The 24,783-nt window shown below is 45.2% G+C and overlaps 1 long non-coding RNA gene across 2 annotated transcripts in view; it reads left to right on the forward strand.

Annotated features, from left to right (window-relative positions):
- Nucleotides 1–23,813, forward strand: part of LOC109551234 (uncharacterized) — a 77,068-nt gene extending 53,255 nt beyond the window's left edge. For both annotated transcript variants that reach the window (XR_002177978.3, XR_012325707.1), the window contains one exon: nt 16,312–23,813. This is a non-coding gene — a long non-coding RNA (uncharacterized lncRNA). The remainder of the gene's footprint in view (nt 1–16,311) is intronic.
- Nucleotides 23,814–24,783: the final 970 nt, after the last annotated feature.

A 24,783-nucleotide genomic window follows, 5' to 3' on the forward strand; every position in this document is an offset into this window, starting at 1 on the left:
CACACCTATCAGAATGACCATCATCAAAAAGACCACAAATAGGACTTCCCTGGTGGTGCAGCAGTTAAGAATCCGCCTCCAATGCAGGGGACACGGGTTCGAGCCCTGGTTGGGGAAGATCTCGCATGCCGCAGAGCAACTAAGCCCGTGTGCCTGGAGCCCATGCTCCGCAACAAGAGAAGCCAGCGCAATGAGAAGCCCACGCACCACAAGGAAGAGTAGCCCCCGGTCTTCGCTAGAGAAAGCCCGCGTGCAGCAACGAAGACCCAACGCAGCCAAAAATAATAAATAAATAAATAAATTTATTAAAAAAAAAGATCACAAATAACAAATGCTGGGGAAGATATGGATTAAAGGGAACTCTTGTACCCAGCTGGTGGGAATGTAAATTGGTACAGCTACAGTGGAAAACAGTATGGTGGTTCCTCAAAAAACTAAAAATAGTACTGTATGATCCAGAAATTCCAGTCCTAGGTACAGATCCAAAGAAAATGCAAACATTAATTCAAAAGATATATGCATCCCAATGCTCATAGCAGCATTATTTACAAGTGCCAGGATATGGAAGCAACCTAAGTGTCCATCAACAGATGAATGGATAAGGAAGATGTGGTGTATATACACAATGGAATACTACTTAGCTATTAAAAAGAATGAAAATTTGCCATTTGCAACAACATGGATAGACTTGGAGGGTATTATGCTTAGTCAGACAGAGAAAGACAAATACTATATAATATCACATGTGGAATCTAAGAAATAAAACTGGTGACAACAAAAAAGAAGCTTACTCACAGATATAGAGAAAAAACTAGCGGTTACCAGTGGGGAGAGGGAAAAAGAGAGGGGAAAGATAGGGGTAGGGGATTAAGAGGTACAAACTACTATGTATAATATAAATAAGCTACAAGAATATATTGCACAGCACAGGGAATATAGCCAATATTTTATAATAACTATAAATGGATTATAATCTTTAAAAATTGTGAATACTATGTTGTACACCTGAAACTTATATGATATTGTAAACCAACTATACTGCAATAAAAATAAACAAAATTAAAATATGAAAAAAGCATTAAACATTTTAAAAAAATATTTATTTATTTTTGGCTGCTTTGGGTCTTCGTTGCTGCGTGGGCTTTCTCTAGTTGTGGCGAGCGGGGGCTACTCTTCGTTGCAGTGTGCAGGCTTCCCATTGCAGTGGCTTTTCTTGTTGAGGAGCACGGGCTCTAGGGTGCATTGGCTTCAGTAGTTGTGGCATGTGGGCTCAGTGATTGTGGCTTGCGGGCTCTAGAGTGCAGGCTCAGTAGCTGTGGCACACGGGCTTAGTTGCTCCGCAGCATGTGGGATCTTCCTGGACCAGGGCTCGAACCCATGTCCCCTGCATTGGCAGGCGGATTCTTAACTATTGCCAACAGGGAAGTTGAAGAAAAAGCATTTTATGACACTTCCCTGTGTGCCTAAATTTCCGACCAGACTCACTGGTAGGCAGATTCAGCTGAGGCTTTTGTTATTTGAAATCCAAATGGTGTTATAAGAAGAGCACATCTTTGGAGTCAGATCAATCTGGATTTAAATCCTAGCCCCACATCTATCATCTGAGTGTGTTTGGAAAGTCATTTACCTTTGTTTCTTCACCTGTTAAATGGAGTAATATACAACTCATTGAGTTGTTATGAGGATTATTTTTTTTGAATAATAGCCACTTTTAATTGATTATTTATTATGTGCACCAGGTACTGTGCTAAACACTTTACATATATTAAATCATGTAATCAGAGCCCATTACTTAAATGGTATAATATTTGCAAAGTGCCTGGTATGTATAAACTCTATTTCAGTATTTGCTGCTATTGTATTATTTCAGAGGTACAAGGAAGGCCTCTTGCTCCTCTCGCTTCCCTCCTCCCCAGAGTGTTGATGCTTAATCTGAGAAATGTGGCTGAAAACATAATCATCTCTGGAAAAGAGAAAACACTGCCATTGAAATTAATCCCAAAGTGTAAATGACTGATAAATTGCAGAACCTTTCCTGAGAGCAGGTTTTGATGGGGGAAGGATGAAGAGGGGGGCATGGGTAAATACGATCCACACTGAAGATAAAGTGTTGCCGGCCCTGCCTGAATCACCCACCCGCAATAGAGTTAAGGAGTTTCAAAGCGAGTTTTCATGGGCCAATAGGGAACTTCCTGTACTTTTTTTAAAAAAGCCTGGTTGAATGGAAATGAAAGGGAATGTCATAAAGAGCTCCAGAGAATTCTGTTTTTGCATCTTTGTTTTTGAGAAGCACCTGGGTTGAGGGAGAAAGCAGTCCCTGAGTCTAGGGGAACCTCTGGGGGTGTTGCTTGGGCCAGAGCAAAACCTATCTCAGAGAGGTCTCTGGCCATTTCAGTCCAGACTCACATCCATCCACCTTGGGGACTCCAGTGTATAAATATATTAAAACTATGTTATCGTATTGTATACAGTCATATTTAATAGAATTGATAATACTTCTTTTCATTCATAATTACTGCTTTGACTCTACATGCAAAAACCTGTTTTGTGCTAAGTAATAGAAATCAAACTAGTGTTGGCCATGTAAGAAAATGGTACATTGAAGCCTTGTGGGTTTGATTTGAGACAAATGCTGACACCACTCTTGGAGACCGTGTTAAACTATGTGGGCAAGTCTGGCAAGTACTGGCCAAGCACAGCTACTAACCTGGGGTCAGAGTGGACCACAAGTTGGACAAGCTAAGAATGGACATTGTCACTTTTTAAAGCTAAGGGACCCTGAAAACTGTCAGAATTATCCAATAGTAGAGACCTGAAGGTGTTCCAGTGGGTTTGCAGCTGGGGCAGCTGTCTCTCAGGTGCTTGCCACGGGATAGGATGAAAATATCCTAGTTGTCTGTTTTTATAACTTATAATGTGCTTCCAGGAAGCAGACATCTTCAAGGGCAATTAGAAAGCTTGTAGATTTCTCCAGTGCAAGGCAGTATTTAAGCAAAGTGAAACATTTCCGAGAAAGGGGTCTGGGGAATTTATGTAACAATCTCCAAAGGTCATATTTATATATTTTACACGTATATATAAACTTCTCCCTACCAGCTCTGCTCTCCTAAGAAGCCAGGTCCCACAAAGTCCATACCTTTGGGCTTTTTCAGTTTAGAAAGACGTATTTATATGTTTATGCACTTTTATTTAGGTTTGTTTTCTTCTCTTTGATTTTAAAATTATTTTTTGTATATATTTCAGTAGGCTTTGAGTTTCGCCTCTAGAAACAAATATAAAAAGTGATTGTTCACATATCTACTAAACGGCCAAAATCCAAAACACTGCTAACACCAAATGCTGGTGAGGATATGAGGCAACAGGAACTCTCATTCATTGCTGATGGGAATGCAAAATGGTACAGCCACTTTGGAAGACAGTTTGACAATTTCTTACAAAACTAAACATGCTGTTACCATATGGTCCGGCAATTGCACGCCTTGCTATTTACTCAAAGGAGTTGAAAGCTTATGTTTACACAAAAACCTGTACATGATGTTTACATCAACTTTATTCGTAATTGCCAAAACTTGGAAGCAATCAAGATGTCCTTCAGTAGGTGAACGGATAAACTAGTACATCATACAGTGTATGATGCTAAAAAGAAATGGGCTACCAGGCCATGAAGAGATATGGAAGAACCTTAAATGCATATTACTAAGTGAAAGAAGCCCATCTGAAAAGGCCACATACTCTATGATTCCAACTATATGGCATTCTGGAAAAGGCACAACTATGGAGACAGTAAAAAGATCAATGGTTGCCAGGGATTAGGGAGGGAGGGATGAACAGGTGGAACACAGTGAATTTTTAGGGCAATGAAACTAACTCTGTATGATACATGGTAGATACATGTCATTGTACATTTGTCCAAACACGTAGAATGTACACCACCAAGAATGAACTCTAAAGCTATGGACTTTGGGTGATAATGATGTATCAGTGTACATCCATCAACTGTGACAAATGCACCACTGTGGTGGAGGATGCTGATGACGGGGGAGGCTATGCATGTGTTGGGGTAGGAAATATATGAGATATGTCCTCCTAGTCGAGACATAGCCTCTCAATTTTGCTTTGAAACTAAAACTGCTCTAAAAAATAGTCTTTAAAAAAAAAAAAGTGATTCTGGTTCTTATAGCTGCAGTCAAAAAGTAACACAAGGCAGACTCCTCCAGTGTTAAAATCACCCACCCAAAGTTCCACTGTTTGTCAGAAGATCTGCCCGTTGGGGGTAGCCATGAAGATAAAGAAGGATGAAGCACCAGGCTGCCCAGTTCATATTTGATCACTCATGCATTCATCAGATCCTAATGGAGCACCTATTTTGTGTCATACACTTTGCCAGGTGCTGAGGATACAGCAATGAATAAAACACAAAAATCCCTGCCCTCATTGGAGCTTTCTTTCTTTCTCTTTCTTTCCTTCCTTTCTTCCTTCCTTCCTTCCTTCCTCTCTTTCTTTCTTTCTTTCTCCCCTTCCCTCCTTCCTTTCTTCCTCCCTTCTTTCTTTTATTTATTTTTTTGGCTGTGTTGGGTCTTCGTTGATGCGCGTGGGCTTTCTCTAGTTGCGGTGAGCAGGGGCTACTCTTCATTGTGGTGTGCGTGCTTCTCATTGCGGTGGCTTCTCTTGTTGCGGAGCATGGGCTCTAGGTGCACGGGCTTGGCAGTGCGTAGGCTTCTCTTGTTGTGGTGCTTGGGCTCTAGGTGCGCGGGCTTCAGTAGTTGTGGCGCACGGGCTTAGTTACTCTGCGGCATGTGGGATCTTCCCGGACCAGGGATCGAACCCAAGTCCCCTGCATTGGCAGGTGGACTCTCAACCACTGCGCCACCAGGGAAGCCCCTCGTGCTTACTTTCTAGTGGGGGAGATGGCACAGGCAGAGGCCCTGAAGTGGGAGCGTGCCTTGGGTGTTGGAGCAACAGTGAAGATGTCTGTGTGACTGGGGCAGAGGCGTCAGACAGGGGGAGGAGAAGGGGAGGTGGGTTAGGGATGGGGCCAGACCATGTGTGCTGTGAAGGTCATAGTTAGGGCTTTGGATTTACTCTGAGTGGTGGTATGGGAGCCACTGGGAGGACATGAGCAGAGGAGTGACATGGTCCGACCTACACTATCACAGCATCCCCCGGCTGCTGTGTGGAGAATAGACTTCAGGGTCGCAAGTGGAAGCAGTGCCTCCAGTGGGGAGGCAGCTGCAATAGTCTGGGCCAAAGACCTTGATGGCTGGACCAGAGTGGTGCATTCCGGTTGGTGAAAAGCATTGTTCCAGTTATGGACGTGCTTAAAATTTTTTTTTTTAATATTTATTTATTCATCTGGCTGTGCCAGGTCTTAGTTGCAGCACGCGGGATCTTTGTTGCCACGTGCGGGATCTTCGTTGCGGCATGCAGGATCTAGTTTCCTGATCAGGGATTGAACCCAGGCCCCCTGCATTGGGAGCACGGAGTCTTAACCACTGGACCACCAGGGAAGGCCCCAGATGTGCTTTGAAGGTAGTGCTGGTAGGGTTTGCTGACAGATGGACTGTGTGGCATTACCTGGTCCTAACTTGGTCTAAACTGTGTTTTCATTTAATGACAAATATTGGATCTGCGGGGTCTTCAGCAAACATCAAATCCCACTTACATGAAGTTACAAATGAGGATTTTTCTGGAAGAATATGCAGACCAGAAGGAAAAGCTTTAGAAATGGGTTCTGAAAGGATGAGTCTGGGATCTTAGTACCGGGAGTTATCCTTCAGGTAAGGCCCCGTTCACGGACGAATAGCTCTAGCAGTCCCAATTCAGGATTCAAATTTCAGCGGGAAAGCTAGTAAGACTACCCTGGGCAGAACCACCAGTAGTATGGATGGGTGGGGAGTGGGTAGGGAAAGGTACTTCACTGAGTCAAATTAGGGGCTGAGATGAAAAGAAAGAAGGGGAGGGCTTCCCTGGTGGCGCAGTGGTTGAGAGTCCGCCTGCCGATGCAGGGGATGCGGGTTCGTGCCCCGGTCCGGGAGGATCCCACGTGCCACGGAGCGGCTGGGCCCGTGAGCCATGGCCGCTGGGCCTGTGCGTCTGGAGCCTGTGCTCCGCAACGGGAGAGGCCACGGCAGTGAGAGGCCCGCATACTGCAAAAAAAAAAAAAAGAAAGAAAATAGGTACGGGGCAAAAAAAACACGTTTACTTACACTCAATTCCAGCATAGACTTTAAGAGGTGAATGAAATAGAGGCTCTGGTTTTGCCTGACCAGGAAGTGGGCAGGGAAGGGAATCAGCTGGCTCCCTCTGAGTTGATTTGAGGAAAGAGTGCTGGCCTGGTCTGGGCTCTGCTGCTCACTGGCTGTGCTACTTCAGGCCACGGCTTAACCTCTCTGGCTCCAGGCTCCTATGGACTAGAGCAAATGCTGTAAACCTTGTCTTCATCAAAGACCACCTCGGTGATTTTTCTCGTCCCCCCTCCCAAACCGCCCCCCCTGCACATTAATTCATGGCCTTATCTTATAGAAATGTACAGCATGCATTAGGCTTCTTGAAATTTCCAGACTAGCTGAGGAGGGGGAGTGTGGACATTGTATTAAAGGCGGCTTGAAGCAGGAAGCGAATGAAACAGGCCAAGTAAATTTCAGGATTTCCTGAAATTTACAGCAGCATTTCATAGGCAGGATTAAGAGTATTTTAATTGTCATTCCTACTGTTCATTTTCCACCTCTTTTGAGACTAAAGAAACTGTGTCCTCAGAAAGGTTTGATCCACCCAGTGCTTTCTAGGCTTCAAGATTCCATTTGCTACATTGTCACCTTGAATTCCCCACTGGGGGTGCCGCGCCAGCTGTAATGTTAACGCAGCAAATTGCACTGGATTTCTCCTCCATCGCTGGGAGCACTCGGTTTGGAACACACCCCCTCCTCCCCAGCACTTATGCCCACTTACATTTCATATCATCCTGTTTAGCACTTGCTTACATATTGCCTCGAATTGTTCTCCAGCCCACTCCCATCAGAGCCTCCCACCTTGCAGCCCACCCACTCCTACCTCCCAGTATGCTGGGTTTTCAACTTCCTCAAAACCTGCAGTCTCTTTCCCTTGCCATGTTCTGTCCTCGCCTCAGAACCCTCCCGTCCTCTTCTTCATTTCCGTCCCTATTTAGCCTAAGCTTCAGGAGCCACGTCATCACCCTCCTTGGCCTCAACCCTCCCTGCCCTCTGCAGGTCCTGCTGCTGCTCCTGTCTGGCTGTACCCAAGCCTGCTCAGGTCGGCCCTTTCTTCTCTCTGACATCTGGGCTCCTGAGCTCTGCTGGAGAAATCACAGCCCACGCAGATTGGCGCTACTACAGAGCCGTCATCTACCAGCCTCCGTGGTGCTGAGCAGCCTGGAAACCCTTTCAGAGTCCCTGTCAGCAGACTTGTCCTTCCCCACAGTGATTCTTCTAAGCATTTCCCCCTCCTTGAGTTTTGCTGAGAAAATAGAAGCCATCAGGTAGGAATTCCCTCACCCTGATGTATCCCCCCTTCTGCCCTCTTCCATCCTTCCTGCCTCTCCTCACCTGAGAGCCTGTGGGACTCCCTGACTTGGCCAAAGTTAACCCCTCCTGAGAGCTCCACAGCTGTGGCCCCTCCTTGGCGTCATCGGTTCTCTCTCTTCTCTACCTTCTTTTTCTCTGGCTCATCTTGTCTTTCCCCTGAGCACACAAATACGTTCCCTTTCCATCACACTGAGACTTCCTTCCCAGCCAAACTTCAAGGTATACCTGGTGAAACCGTAGCCTGCCACGACCGAAAGTGTGCAAAGGACACGTTGTCAGGTCCATGGTCACTTTCAGCCTGTCTACTTGACTTTGCTGAACTCATGATATCATTGACCCCTTTCTCTTCTGGCTTCTCTCCCTTCTCTCCACTGTCACCCTCTGTGAACACGTGGTTCTCCTGCTTCCCACCCCCTCACATTCCAACCTTCTTACACTCTGCTTCTCCCCCTGGTGCTCTCTTGCTCCTGGCTCGCCCCCTCTTCTGCTGGCGACCTTCTGTCTCGTCGTGGGCCTTAGTGCATTTCTTTCCTCTGTCCGGAATGCCCTTCTCGCTCCTTGCCACCTCACCAGGACAGGTCCTGTTTATCTCTTAGGGATCAGCTCAGGTATTGCCTCATCCCTAACTCAGTCTTTCATGTTCATGCCTCATCTGAATTCCCAGAACACCATGAGCATGTCTTAGTCTTAGCACTTATCACATTATATTGAAATGATCTATCTATCTGTGTCTGCTCCACTAATCTGTCAGCCCCTTGATGCTGGGGACTGAGCCTCTTAGCTCCCATATGCCTGGCACAGCCGGATACACATAATACATGCTCAATTCATTCATGTTTGCTAAATGTGAGTGAATGAGTTAATGTATTAGTTATTATTCTCAACTAGGCTACTCCAGGGTAGTAGATGTGATCAGTCTTCTCGGAGCATTTTTAGGTGATTTTATATATCTAATATACTTTTTTTTTTAAAAGATTTGTTTATTTATTTATTTTTGGCTGTGTTGGGTCTTAATTGTGGCACTCAGGATCTTCATTGAGGCATGCAGGATCCTTCGTTGTGGCACGTGGGCTTCTCTCTAGTTGTGGCGGGTGGGTTTTCTCTTCTCTAGTTGTGTCACGCGGGCTCCACGGTGTGTGGGCTGTCTGTAGTTTGCGGCACGCAGGCTCTCTAGTTGAGGCGCATGAGCTCAGTAATTGTGGCACTCGGGCTTAGTTGCCCTGTGGCATGTGGGATCTTATTTCCCTGACCAGGGATCGAACCCGAGTCCCCTGCATTGTAAGGCGGATTCTTTATCACTGGACCACCAGGGAAGTCCCTATATATCTAATGTACTTTAATTGCAGTAAAATACATATAACATGAAAATTTAAAGTGTACAACTCAGTGACATTTAGTACCTTCACCATGTTGTGCAACCATACCCACTTTCTAGTTTCAGAACATTTTTATCACCCCAGAAAGGAGACCCTACACCTGTCAAGCAGTCATTCTTCATTCCTATCTCCCCCAGCTCCTGGCAATCAGGGATCTGCTCTGTCTCTGTGGATTTGCCTGGTCTGGATATTTCATATAAATGTAATCATATGATATGTGGTCTTTTATATCTGTTTTTTTTTTTTTTCACTTAGCATAATGTCTTTCAGGTTCATCCCTGGTGTAACATGTATTACTTCATTTCTTTTTTTATGGGCAAATAGTATCCCATTGTATGGCCAAATAGCTATACCACATTGTTTAGCTGCTCATCAGCTAATGGACATTTGGGTTGTTTCTACCTTTTGGCTGCTGTGAATTGTGCTGCTACAAAGATCTGTGAATGTTTTTGTTTCAACACCTGTTTTCAGTTCTTTGGGAGGTATACCCAGGAGTTGAATTGTTGAGTCATTTGATAATTCTGTGTTTAATCTATTCAGGAACCACCAAACTGTTTTCCATAGCAACTGCACCATTTTACATGTATATTCATATACCATTTACATTACATGAGGGTTCCAATTTCTCCACATTCTTGCTAACATTTTACATTTTCCTTTTTTTTTTTTTTTTTTAGCGTAGCCATGCCGGTGGGCATGTATGGTAGATATATTTCAAAGTACATGCCAAGGTTAAATGATTCCTATCTATAAATACTTTATTGTCATCTGTAGAGAGTGGCTCCCAACAGCTGTTTATGCCTAATGGGACCCTGACTCCTGGTCATAGTTGATTGGATCAGGGATTCCTGAGCCAATTTGGGCCAAAAGAGTTCCTTCCATGGGGGCTTTGTTTGAGAGAGAGGGATGAGAGGAGAGAGCCTGGGTTCATGTGGCTGAAATATGAACTATAGGAGCTGTGGCAGTCTGTCTTTGATCCCACATGTAGACAGAACAACAGGGGGAACTCCCCAGAAAAAAAAAAAAAGAACACAAATACTCAGAAACAGAAATGAAAGCTGGGGAGAGCACATATCCCCTGAGTTTCTGACAGCCTACAAGTTCCCAGTTCTGGATTTTCCTTGGGCCTGACACATTCTTGTCCTTAGGGCCAATAAATCACCTTTCCATCCCATTGTGGTTAAGCCAACTGTGGTGAATTTCTATTTCTTGCAAGTAATAGAATCCAGGGCGGCAACAACTCGTTGGCACTCTCACAACCTACTTGACTGAAGAGGGCCCTTCAAACTGTAGGCCAAAAGAAAATATCTGTAAGGTTACTTCCATCTTTTTTGTCATTTCTTGTGCTCTCACTGACATTACCTTTGCCCACCAACCCAGTGTAAATTTGGAGGCAATCCAGTGTATTAACCTCACCTAATATTCATGAAGCATCCTGAAGGGCAGGGTGTCCAGCACTTTGCTACCACCTTGGTGTGTCTTTTGGCATCTGTTCTAGATTTTTTTCCCCTGATAGCAGAACTCTTTCGTTCAGCTCTCCAAATGTCATGTTTTCTTGATTTGGTGGTCACTGTAACTTTTCCCACTCTTATAGAGCTTTTCAAGGGCAGCAAGGTAACACAGCATGGAGGAAAGGACACTCAGCAGGGAGTTTTGCAAAACCAAATTCCAGTCCTATCCTGTACTCGCTTTGCTCTGTAATGCTGAGTAAATCATGAAATGCTCTTGATCTGTTTTCCCATCTGTGGAAGTGGGAGAGAAAAATAATACTTTCTCTGCCTACTTCACAGAGATGCAAGCTAAAATTAGGTCATGGATGTGAACATGCTATGAGGCAAAGATATATAAACTGCTGTATCTAAAATGGCAATGAACTCCCTTGATTTCTATCCCACTCTCAGACACCAAGTTCGAGGTCCTCATTTAATAATTACTTGGATTTAACTCTAGTTGTTTTTTCTTTTCTTTTTAATAAATTTATTTTATTTTGTCTATTTATTTTTGGCTGCGTTGGGTCTTCGTTGCTGCCCATGGGCTTTTCTCTAGTTGCGGAGAGCGGGGGCTACTCTTCGTTGCGGTGCGTGGGTTTCTCATTGTGGTGGCTTTTCTTGTTGTGGAGCACGGGCTTTAGATGCGCGGGCTTCAGTAGTTGTAGCCCATGGGCTTAGTTGCTCTGTGGCATGTGGGATCTTCCTGGACCAGGGCTCGAACCTGTGTCTCCTGCATTGGCAGGTGGATTCTTAACCACTGCGCCACCAGAGAAGCCCCTTTTCTTTTCTTTTAAGATACATAATGACTATATTAAAAACCTAGAGAGCCCCTGAGAGGTAGGGGCACTCTGCAGACTCCCCTTCGGCCTGGGGTGTCTCCGAAGGCATGCTGGGATGGGACTGATGCCTTTGAAAATTCACCATAGTTCCAACTCTGTAGGGAGACATGACAACTAAATGTAATGTGAAATCCTGGATGAAAATGCAGGAAAAGGGGTCGGGCTGGGCTCTTCTGGGCATGGTGAGCAGCGGGCCCCCCATGCGTGCATGACAGGGATGGCAAGCCTGGGGCTCTCTGCCTTGTAGTTTTTTGGTCGTAGGTTAGACAGGTGGTGTCAGTAAGTGGAGACTGAGGAAAGTCAATCTTACGATTGGAAAGTGTTATGCCTTTTCTTCTGCTAGGCCTTTAGTGTTGGTTTTTCATTCATTCTTCCTCAGGAGTTAGGCTGCCTTGGAGAATTGTTATTGCTATTGTTACCCTCAGCGTACCACAGACCTCAGATCATGGAGAGATGTCTTATGTTTAGGGTAGAGGCTGGTTTTCCAGAGGGTTTTAATTCGTGTGTTTTTGAATTTCAATTTTAGCTCTTGGCCTCATGCTGTGCTTCAGTTTAAGAGTCTTTCTTCCAACTCTGCTAGCAGCATCCCACTGCTGCTTGTTCTGGACGCTCCGTGGCCTAGTGGTGGGGAGAAGGGGAGAGTGTTTCCTGAGGACCTGGTTAATCTTCAGTCCTGGGAAGGCCCTGTGTTGCTGGTATCATGGTGTGGCCTGTTCAGTGCTCCAACCTTGCCTGTCGTAGTTCCTTCTGTACATGTTTCTGCCTCTTCCCTGGGAATAGAAGTGTGTGTGTGTGTGTGTGTGTGTGTGTGTGTGTGTGTGTGTGTGTGTGTGTGTGTGTGTGTGTGTGTGTGTGTGTGTGTGTGTGTGTGTGTGTGTGTGTGTGTGTGTGTGTGTGTGTGTGTGTGTTTCACCTCCCCTTCCTCAGGACCTTAAGGGTGATAGTCTCTATTACCCTACCCTCTCAGATTAAGACTTTGTTTCCATCTAGGAGATGGGGAGAAAGGCCCACTACCATCTTCCCTGTGAGCAATGGTGGAATACTAGGTAGAAAAGCCTTCAAGGTGACATGAACCTCCCACCTTACATACTGTCCCGAGGGGCTGAACACTTCCCAGATTGCCACATTTAACATCCACCGATTCTTCACCTACTCTCAATATATCCAGCGTTGACAAGAAGGGAAATGTTTTGGTCCTCACGACTGGCCGACCGCAGGAGGTGAGACTAGCAGTCTGAAAAACTGCACTGTCAGGACTTCCCTGGTGGTGCAGTGGATAAGACTCCACACCCCCAATGCAGGGGGCCGGGGTTCGATCCCTGGTCAGGGAACTAGATCCCACATGCATGCCGCACCTAAGAGTTCACATGCTACAACTAAGGAGCTGGGGAGCTGCAACTAAGGAGCCACCTGCCACAGCTAAGGAGCCCGCGAGCCACAACTAAGTAGCGTGTCTGCCACAACTAAGACCCAGTGCAACCAACTAAATAAATAAAAAAACCTCAAAAAAACCCCAAAAACAACAAAGGAAACTTCACTGTCCGCTTCCCAACTTGGCCTAAGATTGTTAGCCACTTCTTCTGTGTGTTAGGCATAGATTTTTTTTACTTTATCTTGAAGAAGAGTGATACATTGAGGAATGATAGTATATGTAAAAAGGAGCAAAGATAAGATGAATCCACACTAAAAAAGACATCTTTATCTTAATTTATTTGACCAGGTAACAGTTTCTGCCTCTAGGTATAATTTTTTGCTGAAATTCAATGTCTCATGGATCATGTGTTATGGGGAAAACAGTGAAATTAAGGATGTAATCTCCATGCCTTTCTTTGACTTGATTTGCTGCCATGCCCTCTACACATAGTAGAAAACATGTTTTTTAGAAGTGCCAAGATTATATGGTTTTTACAGCTCAAACCTCAGAAAGAGAGAGAATTTATCAATTCGAAAATCTTGCCTTGCTTCTTCTGCAGGGATCATTATACTTAGGTTGATTCTGTAACATCTTATCATGATTTGTGGTTTGGGGATGGAGAGAATGTCTGTAATGCATGGAATGTTCCTTACCCAAGATCACATCCATCATTCTAGCTCCAGAGTTTGTGCTCTTAACCACGTGATGCCTCTGACAAGATTAAAATGGACCAAACAGGTTACTTTCCCCTTTCTAAGAGCTGGATGATGTTGAACCGGGAGAGATTACATCTAGACAAGATAGTGACTGTGTTGGATCCACACAGCTCCCTTTCCTGGTCCACAGTGACCAGGGCAATTCCTGCTCATCTTTAGCGGTGAAACACTCCAGGCATTTTTCCTGCTGCAGTGGCACCAGCTTCAATGTGGGTCTCCTCTCCTCTGCCAGCTGCGTAGGAGTCAGTCAGTCAGTTCTGAGGCTTTTTTATTCAGAGGAAGTTGTTCCACGGGTAACTGTACATTCGGTGTGTTTGTGGGAGGAGGTGAGTTCAGGACTCTCTTACACTGCCATGTTGGACCCCTTTTTTTCTTTTTTGAATGTGGCTCTGTTTCTTCATCCATTTCTCTTGGACACTGACACACACTTTTAAAATTACAAATAAAGGAAATGAGAGACATGCATCCTGTTCTGTTTTAAGGCAGGCTAACTTCTTGCTATTTCTTAATGACTGTGTTTAATTTTCCTTTAACCTAACACGCCATTTCCTAACAAGTCTCCACAGTGTACATACATGGTCCGTTAGACAGTGGTTCCCAAACTTGTCTGCACCTTAGACTCAAGGGGAGCTTCAAAAAATACTAATGCCAAAAAAAAAAAAAAAAAACTAATGCCTGTGTCCCATCCCTAGAGATTATGATGTCACTGAGCTGCAGTGTGTTTTGGGCTTTGGAAATTTATAAAGATCTCTAAATGATTCCAGTGTGTAGCCAGGTTTGGGAATCACTGTCTTTAAGGTTCTTCTTCTTTTTTAAAAAAATCTAATCATCTTGGGGTTAATTCCCAACTAGGCTCTCATTAGAAGCATTTCCCTTATAAATTAGTGTAGGAAACAACAGGAGATTAATCCTAAATCCATCCCTTCTCCCTACTGTGATTGCCTTGGTCTTCATCAGGTTAATTGAAACCCCTTCTGATAAGTGCAGGGAAAGCATTAATGGAGGCTTCACTTATCTGCACACACTTTCCTGTTCTGCTATGTCTTCCCTGCAATGATTTAGTTATGATTTGCATGATACCTTTTTTTTTTTCCAATTCAAATGGCCTCTCACTATACCTGAGTGGCTGGCTGGGTCTGTCTACCTACTGTCTTCACTTCTGAGTGGACACGATTTCCCTCTCCACTTATGTTATCTCCATCTTCTGGATCTAGCCAGCGAGCTTGTCAAGCTTGTTCCAAGGGTTGCTTGAGCTACACCTCAGACTGAGACATTTCACAATTTGGAGCCAGACTTGGTGAAGCAATTCCACACTTCTGTGTTTGTCTATTCTTCTCTGACTGGGGGCAGACTGAATGTACTGTTGATTCTGTAATATAAGCAAATCCCATTAGGGACCCTCTGGTGGTTATAGCCAATATTATATTGGCTTTCATTAGGAGCTAGGGCAGATACAAACCTGAACACAAATTCTTTGGGACTTTTTGGGCCACCCCTGACCCAAGGGAATATGTGAACATAGTCTCAAACATGAATCTGTATTCTAAAGTAAAAACTAAGACTGCTGTTTCGTCAGGGCATCATCCCCATTTAGCACGAGTCACTGTGTTTCATCGGCCTTGGCCCTCCAGGTTTATAACACCATCTGATTTCCAGGGAGTGTGGATGACAGAAGAATAGATGCTTTCAGTCAAACAAGCGTTACTGAGTTCTGGACTATTTTAGGCCAGATGGTGCCACAGCCCATGAGAGTCCTTATTCTCTCCCTTCTTCTCTGGTTCACTACCTCTCTAATTGGCTAGAACTAGAGCGTCGACCCCAACCAAGGGTGAGAGTTGAAACACACCCATGTCATCAATGGAGGGCCCAAATCATTCTTTCTCTTTTAAGCACTTCTTAATTATTTTAGTTGCTTAAATTCTTTATTCTCTGTCTCTTTGAAGAAAGCTATTTTTACATTAAACCATAATCTTAGGTATTTTAAAGAAATTTACCATTACTTTCAATGATTGAAATAGAAAAGCATTTTCTCCCACTTTATCTTTGCTTCAGGGACCCAAGATAAGTCCAGAAAGGTATGTGATGCCCAAGGCCACAGTTGCTTCTCTAGATTAGGGCAAACAAGGGACATTGTACTTATGTATTATTAATGCAGTATTAATAATAACTGAATCTATTGAGCATCTACTATGTGCCAGACACTTTCCTAGGCTCTTTCCACAATTTATTTCAATTACTTCTTGTCCTACCCTGTGAAGTAGGTATTATTTATTGTCTCCATTTTACATATGAGGATGTAGAAACTTAGGGAATTTAAAACTTACACAGCTAATAAATGGTGGGATCAGAACTTGAACTTATCCTGACCGCTGCAGAGTCCATGTTCTTAATCTCTGGAGTCTTCTGACATGATCTCCTTCCATGGAAATGTTGTCCTTAAATCTCAGTAAGACAGCTTGCTCTGATTGTAAAAACTAAGGCCAACATAGCACAGGGAGGTCAGCTCGGTGCTTTGTGACCACCTAGAGGGGTGGGATAGGGAGGGTGGGAGGGAGACGCAGGAGGGAGGAGATATGGGGATGTACGTATACATGTAGCTGATTCACTTTGTTATACAGCAGAAACTAACACACCTTTGTAAAGCAATTATACTCCAATAAAGATGTTAAAAAAAATAAAAACTAAGGCCAGCATGATTGTTGGGGTTCTAAATATGAGGGATCAATATTTTAATGCACATATTAGTCACTGGAAGAATCATTATTGACATCATTGACAAACAGCATTTTATTCACTCAGACTCTGGACAGGGTTCTGGATGTTAGGAGATGATGGAAGGGGGGCTGACTTGGCCTCCTTGGGGGTTCTTCAGCCACACCTGTGCCCTGTCACTGCTCATTCACATTCTGCTCTAAAACGCTCCCTTATTTCACAGACCTCACATAAAAGCGATGGAGCTGGCTGACAAGTCTGAGGACTACTGACGCTTTTGAAGGAAGAAACAGCAATTTCAGAAAATGAATCCTGTGGTTTAGAAAGAAATCATCTGAACTTAAAGAAAGAAAGAAAAGAAGAGAAAAAAATTGTTCTCATTACAAAGAAAACAATTTCCTTAGGCCTAGAGAATTATAGTCTATTTATGAAGGCTTCAACCCTCTGAGCTGTCTAGATTTTGAGTGTCAAAAGGAACCTTTAAAGATAGCTTTTTCATCTGAGTCCTGAATTTTACAGAAAGGAAACTGAGGCTCTGAGAGAGTTTGGGACCATATAACTAGTTAGTGGAAGCTGACTCCCAGTTTTCCTGCCTTTATCTTTCTCCTTTTTACTTTTGCTCTTTAAATGACAAGGTATTCATAGGCCACCGGGAAGAAAAAAAAAAACAAGACAGCTTGTGCTTCTGCAAGAAAGGTCAGTGGGAGCTCCGAAACTTCTAGAAAGAGGAGAGTCAAATTAATCTAATTCCAGGAATAGTCTTGATCTTATTAGCTGAGGGACTGAATAAGGAGGCAAAGGCCTTACAAAGCAAGATTTATTACTACTTTCCGTAAAAGCCCAGGGAAAATGAATATTGGCTTAATGGGGATTTGGGTCTATAATTTGATTCTTTGCCTCAGCTTAGAGAAACAACCCACAGACAAAAGGTCAGTGGATCCTAGTAGTGATCTCCTGAGCCAGTGAGGAAAGGGATCACCTGCCATTTCTCCAGGGACCCCTAGGATCAGGAATCACCTCTGTGGTATGGAAACCTAGAAAGGAAGAAATCCAGCAGACTCTTACTGGCCTGGAAAGTGTGTTAAAAGTGCCAGTACGGGCTTCCCTGGTGGCGCAGTGGTTGAGAGTCCGCCTGCCGTTGCAGGGGACACGGGTTCGTGCCCCGGTCCGGGAGGATCCCACATGCCGCGGAGCAGCTGGGCCCGTGAGCCATGACCGCTGAGCCTGCGTGTCCGGAGCCTGTGCTCCGCAACGGGAGAGGCCACAACAGTGAGAGGCCCGCGTACCGAAAAAAAAAAAAAAAAAAAAAAAAGTGCCGGTGCTTCTTCACCTGACCCTTGAAGCAATTGATAAGATTTTCTTAGTGAGAAAATCTCCAGCAAGGATGTGACCAATGGTACTAATACTAGTTCCCAGGGGAAGAATTTGGAGGCGAAATGGAGAAAAGAGAGAGGGCTGGGCTGCGTCAATTCAATAAGCACTTACTGGATGCTAACTATGTAGTAGACACCAAGAGATAAATAAAACCTCTCTGTCCCTGGAAACACTTGCAAATGAGTAGGAACTAGCAACTACAGAGGAAATTTTTCCCAGATTTCAGACACCACTATGCAAAACTGTCCGGCATCCCAGCAGCTCATTTCCATTCTGAGACCTTGTTCTGTTACAATTATTGGGCATCACAGTTCACTCTGTGGGCTACAAAACTCCCCAGCTAATTAGCAGCTCACAGATGTTAACCCAGCAGCTGGGTGCTGGATGAGGCACACACAGCCAGCCAAAATCTCAGGATGCTTGAAAGGAAAAAGAGAAATTCAGATGTCATTGGTGCAAACGGGCAGCAGGCCCTGTCCCAGCCCAGCTCAGAAATTCAGTTCTTGATGGCAGCCTCACTCTATCAAGACTTCAGTTATTGGGACTTCCCTGGTGGTGCAGTGGTTAAGAATCCTCCTGTCGATGCAGAGGACAGGAGTTCGAGCCCTGGTCCGGGAAGATCCCACATGCCACAGAGCAACTAAGCCCGTGCGCCACAACTATTGAGCCTGCGCACCACAACTACTGAAGCCCACGCACCCTAGAACCCATGCTCTGCAACAAGAGAAGCCATCGTGATGAGAAGCCTGCGTGCTGCAACGAGAAGCCTGCACACTGCAACAAAGAGTAGCCCCTGCTTGCCACAACTAGAGAAAGCCCACGCAACAAAGACCCAACGCAGCCAAATAAATAATAAAGAAATAAATTTAAAAAGACTTCAGTTATTGAGAAAAGGGACTATTTGCTTTAAAAAATGCGTTATCCATCGTGGGATCCAATCCAGGCCAATGCCAGTTGGATCAATCAACCTTTTAAAAATCTTCTTAGGGTAAAGATTCAGCTACAGTCATGAATTAAAGATGTGAGGGAGAGAAAAATAGTGTACAGCTTGCGGTGGTTAATACTGGGTTTAAAACCAGTGACACTGCATTAATCTTGTTGAGGCCTAATAGGAATTGAGTAAAATTTGTTTTAACCATTTCTGTTCTGATTGATAATCATTAAAATTATTGAATTTTGTGGAAGATAAGAAGGGGAATGACTTCAGTGGGGAAAGGGGAGGCAAGTCATGGCTAAATCAACTTCTTCTTTTTTTTTTTTATTAAAAATACCCCAGAATTTTCCACCAAAGCTGTGTATCTGTTTGCTAAATATTAAATGAGTGCCTTATTGGCCAATTTTACTCATCCCCCTACAGATATATTTCCAAGTCATGAGTCCTCCTATCCATACACGACAGGAGAGGTAGTAACTGGGGGTATCCATAGCTGTTAGGGTAACTTTTTGTATCCCTAAGTGAATTACCCATTGTTCCTCTGTATTTTTATAGGTAGAGTTATGGCAGAGATTTCAGGAAACCGCAGGCTGGCTTCATAGGTGTGCCTCCAGTGCAGTTACACAGGGCTGCACACTCAAAAGGGACCCCACACTTGGTGGTTAAGGCTCACCGTTCACTGTCTTGAAATTGTTAGCAATTTTATCTTTGATTTTGTTTCTGTAAGTGAATGGGACAATGGAGCATGTGCCCAGGGACTGGTAGCCTTTACCCTCCTGCAGTCCTGTCTTCCTAGCCTTCCTGCCTCCCTGGGATGGATTTTTGACTATCTGCTCCCTATCCCCTGGCAACCTGAGCCTCACCTGGCCTCCCCTTCCCCGTCCCTGCCTTGTGATCACTGCCACCCTCCACCCGGAGTGATGACCAGGTTGCATCGGTTGGGGGAGGCCTGCGTGCCACTATTGCCTTCTGTTCCTGGCAGGGGTCTGGGTACAGGTGTGGGGAGGGTCCAGGTGGGGTGTGTGCTCGTGGCATCTCATGGCAGGGCGAGGTGGCAGCAATCTCTGCCCTGGGCTGGCAATGCCGCAGCGGGCAACCTCTGATCTATGTACTGAGTGCAGCCAGCATGGAGGCTGCAATCTCTCAGGGCATCACCTGTTGACTGTGGGTTGGGGCAGTGGGCCTATGGGAAGGGGGAGATTGATTTCCTCACCCCTGGCCAGGGCCCTGTATTTTCATTTTGCAATGGACCTGGCTGGCAAGTAGTCAACTTCAGAGACTGTGGAGATGGGAAGAAGCCAACTTCTTGATGAATAGAGTTTTTATACAGTATCTAGCTTGGTATAAAACCTGTTAGTAAAAACATTAGTAGAAGAAAATATGTTCCTGCTCTCAAGGGATTTTTAATCTAGCTGGAAATAGATGAAATTGACATAGATGAAATAGCAAGAACGTTTCATCAAGGATGTGGAATTAGAGAGTGGTCCTGAAAGTAGGATTTAGGTATGGAGGAGAGGAAGGAAGATACCTGGTCAATGTGTTCCAAAATGTAGGGAAGCCACCGGGAAGATCTCACATGCCACGGAGCAGCTAAGCCCGTGCGCCACAACTACTGAGCCTGTTCTCTAGAGCCCACGAACCACCACTACTGAAGCCCACGCGCCTAGAGGCCGTGCTCCACAACAAGAGAAGGCACTGCAATGAGAAGCCCGTGTACCACAACGAAGAGCAGCCCCCGCTCGCCACAACTAGAGAAAGCCCGCGCGCAGCAACGAAGATCCCACGCGGCCAAAAATAAATAAATTTATAAAAAACAAAACAAAATGTAGGGAAGCCAGCGCAACCTCAGAACTTATGCTGACTCGATGACTGTTGCATATTTTGGTTCAAGGCCGCTCACTCACAGCATTCCAAGGGCAGGACCATCCTGGTAAGAGGGGAAGATGTGGGAACAGGCACGGCTGAGGTGGCTCACTGAGTGAGAGGCCTGACAGAACGGAAGGTGTGGGGTTAAGGTGGGAGGTTGGCTGCACCAACCCTGAATCGTGTCAGGCAAAGGAGAGAAAATGGGTTCAGAGCCTCCCAGCTGTGTGCCCTGAGGTGCTTACAGCAGGCTGCGACTGTCCAGCGCAGCAGGCCACTCCACGTTCTTCCTAGACCAGCGAGGAACGAACAAAGGGAACTGACCCTGTGCTTAAGATGCAGCGAACTCGAACTTCACAGGGAGCTCGATGATGAGAGGGAAAAGCAAATATTCTCTGGTGAAGGTTGACTTAATTAACCATTTTAATAATTCATGAGTCTTTAAAATGTTTGCCAGAAGATTCAGAGCTCAGATTCTGCTTCTGGTGTTTAGCTCTGGGTTTTCTCCATCACAAGTTGTGCTGCCTCATGGATCAAAGACAGGAGCCTGGGAATGTGAGGTCTGGTTGGCCAGGCCGTGCACAGTTCTTAACCCTTTGGGGCTTAAAACCTCTTTGAGAATCTGATGAAAGTTCTGCACCCTTGCCCTAGAAGAATGTTTGTATACACAAATTCAGGGCTTTACAGGTTCCCCTGAGGTCCACCCTTGATCTCCAGCTGAAGATCCCTGATTTAGATGATCTCTAAGCGCTCAGTCTCTTTTAACTTACCCACAAGCGCTCTGTCAGGCTGTTAGCTGGAAATGCCGTGACTCTTTGGGCTTGCAGGCAAGCAGCCTCGTGTAGCTGTTTTGCAAAGTGAGAGGTGCATACTGCAATATCTGTTCATCAGGCTGAAGTAACAACGCTAATGCAGAAAAGAGAACTGGACGAATCCGAAGCCATGAGTCAGCTCCCTCCTGCCACCTGCTAGCAGGCAGTCTGCTGCAGCTGAGGGGGTCAGACAGCCTGGGGCCCTCAAATCCCAGCTCAGTCACTTTCTGGCTGTGACTTGGGGGAGGCACTTAGCCTCTCTTAGCCTCAGTTTCCTCATTTGTAAAATGGGGCCAGTCAGATTTACCCTGGTTCCTCATGTTCTGAGGATGAACTAAACTAACCTCTGTAAATCGTCACGCGTAGGGCCTGGGCCGCTAGCGCTCAGGAAAGGGAGTTCGTTCCCCTGATTTTACCCATAAGGAAGAAGGGTGCTGTGAATGTGGGGACACCGTCTTGATTTGATGGTGGGGGAGGGCACAGACGGAGGAGGGGCAGGAAACTCTCTCTCTCTGAACCCCTCCATACGTGGCGCCTCTCCCTTCCCTCATCTCCCATAGGACTCCACAGGGAACCTAGGAGGGGTGCAGCTCAGCAGGCTGGAGGGGGCTCTCGAGTAGCAGCCATGGTCTGAAGCGGCTCCTTGTCTCAACCCCTCCGCCACTGTTCAAGCTCGTGGAGGCTGCGGGAAACGATGAAGGGAGATACTGGGCTTTTTCTGGCGGCAGGCCTGACTGCAGCAGAGGAGAGAGAGAGAGGGGGGAGAGATGGATGGCTTCATTCTCCTCTGTTTCTGAGCAGACAGTCTGCGTGTGATTCAGAAACCCACAGTGAAGCTGGGGCTGGTCCTGGGGGACGTGCAGAGCTGGGCATGATGCAACTCCTGCTCTCAAGGACCTTGCAACTTTGCCATGGAAATAAGATAAGCCCCAGGAAGGCAAGTGACAAAGGGCTACATTGCTGGATGCAGAACTCTGTCCTGTCCAATACAGAGTCCGGGAAGGGTGGGGACAGTGAGGGCAGGATGATGGAAAACGGGTTTCTGCGGTGCCAGGCAACTGACAGCCACTGACTCAGTCTCACAGTCACCCCGCAGCAAAGACGCTCTTAGCCTTCGCTGTGCAATGAGGAAACGGAAGCTCAGAGAGTCAGTGATTCAAGCAAAGGCAACCACAGTTACATGGTGCCAGAGCATTCAAACCAGGTCTTCCTGCCTCTGAGATTCTTTCTTCCGTTCCCCAGCCGGGCTAGCTAGGTGAAACAGGAGCCCTCCGAAGCCCTAACCTGAGGCCTGCGAGGCCCTTCCCCAGCTGCCGGCAGTGCTACGCTCGCACGGAGTCCAGCTCGGTAAATATTTGCCCTGTGATTGGGAAGGGGAGAATGCTCCTTTCTTGGCTCTAGGCAGCTCTCAGCAGTTCACGTGCACTGATTACCTTTCCTCCCACATTCCCCCCACCCCCCTCAAGGAATCATCATCCCTCCCTTCCCTCATCTGCAAACCAGGCGGAGTGGACTGAGTAAGGTGCCTGGCTTCTAGAGAGCCTGTCTCAGACCTGCCTTGTGCAGCCCCAGGTCTCCTTTGTCTAATTTCAGATAGCAACCTCTATCCGAAAATCCTAGTTAAGAGAAATACCTTAACAAGGCTGACTTAGGAGGAATCAATGTTTTGAGGCCTTCGCAGCCTCAATGCCAAGGAAGACTGCCTGTGTTTGAGCTCCTAGAAAGGAAGGCATTTTGGATTTTCTGGGGGAAGCCGGCATTCCAGAGACTGACAGTGGATCAGTGAGAAGTAGGTCTACAGCCAGCAGCAGCAGGGAAGCTTCAGCCCGGCTTGGGCCTCTGACGAGCAGGGACCCTGTCATCCTAGGGAATTTTCTGAGCAGTCTCCTGACCTGATTTGTAGCTGGTGATATGAATGCATTACCCAAAGCTGGGCACCAAGCAGAGAGCAAAATGAGACCCTCTCCATTCATTTCCAGCCATTGATTCAATGATGTTGATGAACTGTGATTTTGAAATGGAAAGGGCTTTGTCATCACGATTTTTTTCAATAAAATTCTAGCACAGCTCTTTATTTCCTGAATAAGGCCCTAGGGATCTTTTTCACATGTTGGGTATGACATATTCCCCCGGGTCAACTTTTATTTCATTGCCATTTTAAGGGTGTCAGAGCATGTGGCTAGAATTTACATCTAAATAATAGATTTCTGGATGGTAAAAGCTTGTATTATTACTAACACTTAGTAAAATCCCTTTGGATGGTATAAGCCAGCATAATATTAATTTTTCTTGCTGTCACTTACTTGACAATATGAATTGGTTTTGTGTAAGGACAAGGAGCTCACTGGATTGAATTTAGGAAACGGGCAAAACAAATTTGACTTCAGTGGGTTTGAATGATTACAATGTAATAAACACATAAATGCTAGGAAGCTAATTTATCATTGCTTTCAGTTTTATTTATTTGAGACTCCATCATCGTTGGTATAAACAGGCTTTATGAAAGATTATGGATTCAATTTCCAAATGACCTGTAAGTGGCTTTCTATAGAGAGATTACTTGATTTGTTGTCTTCCTGAATAAAACATGTTTTTGCCCAGTGGGGTCATATAGCCCATATATTAACATTAGAAGATTATTCTGTTGAGCTTGGCATCTCTGATGTGCAACGTTTGATTTGCTCTGATCTATTTGTCTTCACTCTCTTTAATACACTGGGATGGAATGCATAACCTCTTAAGACCTGCACTTCAGTGAATCATAAGAGAATGTCTGTCTGTGTGGCAGTTAATCATCTGAATGATAATTCTGGTTCCCTTTAAAAATGTTAAAGTGTCTGCTCTTCGAAATAGACTGCAGTGAAAGGCATGAGAGCTGCTCTGGGTCACTGATGGGGAATCATAATTGACCTCAGCTTTGGTCGCATGGTAACAGACTCCCTGGGTATTAGATCATTGCATACCACAGAATTACCAACACGCTGACCTCAAAGTCAGGGGAAATGTTTGCATGTGCACTTCAGAAAGTTACATAGAGTGGACCCTTGTAGAGAGAGGCAGCCTGTCAGGAGAGCTGGAGCCTCTGGGAAGATGGCCCTCCAGAAGCGAGCCATATTGTAAAAACCTGTTCAATTTCAATCTTTTCACAAAGGGATTGTAACTTTCACAGCCCTACTAGACTAATGAAAACACTGAAAGGGGAATTAGTATCTACATGAAGTACAGTATCTCAGAATGCTGAGTCTGGGGAGGACCTTGGGAGGCCATTCATTTTCTTTTTCTGGAGGCCAGTTGGCATATTTTAATGTATTAAAGCTATTGTCTAAAGGGCTAGAAAAGCTAATTGCCTAAAGAGGGAAGGTTCTACCTCTCTCCAGGAAACTCCATTTGTTGCTGCTGTTGCTATTTTAGTACATCATAAAACTCCAGATTGAAGGATACAAAGTTCCAGTGGAGAGGAAGTCATCACCCAACATCAGTTTTGGAAGAAATGATTCCATTGTTAGTGACAGTAGCATGTTCATTCCATAATTCAACAACTTTAACGCAGTCTCCAGTGAAGAGACTTGGGTGTCTCAGATCAAACTACATCGGGCCACAGGCCAAACTGATTTTAAATGTATTGACTTTAAGATTTTAAGTTGACTCAATAATTCCAAAGTCTAGCAAAGGAATACAGATAGTTAAACTATTCATACATAAATGCGTGGCG

The sequence above is a fragment of the Tursiops truncatus genome, chromosome 14, assembly GCF_011762595.2.
Source record: "Tursiops truncatus isolate mTurTru1 chromosome 14, mTurTru1.mat.Y, whole genome shotgun sequence".
Classification (NCBI taxonomy): Eukaryota; Metazoa; Chordata; class Mammalia; order Artiodactyla; family Delphinidae; genus Tursiops; species Tursiops truncatus.